We start from the raw sequence: 1,179 nt of genomic DNA, 5'->3' as shown, positions 1-1,179 counted from the left end.
TAGTTCTAAGTTCTAGGGGACTGATGACCTCAGATGTTAAGTCCCATAGTGCTCAGAGACATCTGAACCATTTTAATCCTACCAACTTTCGTTTATCTTGCAAAGCTCGTTCTTGTTGTTGCGACTTTTTTCCGTCTGTGTATACGCCTCGCTTTTGGACTATAAATACACGTTGTGTCGAAGCTGAGTTTGCTCAAAGTCCAAAACATAAAATAAACACGTAAAGACATTGCGAATTCCGATCCTCACGTAGTCTGTCAGAAATTCAAATTAGTCACAAACGCAGGTAGCTACTGAGATTACAGTAGCTTATATAAAAATAATGTTGACAATTTTAAACAACTAAGTTCTTCATTTGTGTGGCCAAGTTGTCCGTAGTTGCTTTACAATTCTTGAGAAAGTAAACAACTAAACATGCATGTATATCTTATGTTTTTAACGCTACAGCAATAATTAAGTACGGCTTACATGAAAATTTGAAACGGCCTAGCCGCAGTGGTAACACCGGTTCCCGTCAGATCACCGAAGTTAAGCGCTGTTGGGCTGGGCTAGTACTTGGATGGGTGACCATCTGGTCTGTCAAGCGCTGTTGGCAAGAGGGGTGCACTCATCCCTTGTGAGGGAAACTGAAGAGCTACTTGATTGAGAAGTAGCGGCTCCAGTCTCCTTAACTGACTGACATACGGCTGGGAGAGCGGTGTGCTGACCACATGCCCCTCCATATCCGCATCCAGTGACGCCTGTGGGCTAAGATTGACATGGGGGTCGGTCGGTCCCGTCGCGCCTTCCAAGGCTTGTTCTACGGAGTATATGAAAATTTGATCAGAGTCCATGCAGAATAGCTACTGTTAACGTTTATCTAGCGGATAAAAGGAAGGTGAGGGATGAGCAGTTGGATAGCCAAAGACTCAAGCCAATGATTGCCGCAGCTGTTGCGTCTGCGAAGTCTTAGTCTTTACGATCACCCATGAATTTTCTTTTTGAGCAGTAGTGCAAACTGCAGTCTGGTGCTTGTAAAGATGTGTCGTAGTCGCATTGGGCATCAAGGGTCACAGTGCGACCAGTTATGACTCAAATCATCGATCTGCACAGTCACATTCTACACAATAAAAGCACCAGACCAGCGCGGACTGCTACCAAGCACGTACCTCTCACACAAGCATCAAAGCAGCAAATATC

General features: G+C 44.8%; 1 pseudogene; it reads left to right on the top strand.

The window, feature by feature from the left end:
• Positions 1-477: 477 nt before the first annotated feature.
• On the top strand, positions 478-595 carry LOC126237619 (5S ribosomal RNA; annotated as a pseudogene).
• Positions 596-1,179: the final 584 nt, after the last annotated feature.

This window comes from Schistocerca nitens, chromosome 2 (assembly GCF_023898315.1).
Source record: "Schistocerca nitens isolate TAMUIC-IGC-003100 chromosome 2, iqSchNite1.1, whole genome shotgun sequence".
Taxonomy (NCBI): Eukaryota; Metazoa; Arthropoda; class Insecta; order Orthoptera; family Acrididae; genus Schistocerca; species Schistocerca nitens.
The sequence above is the reverse complement of the archived record's forward strand: the minus strand, read 5'-3'. Positions and strand labels throughout refer to the sequence as shown.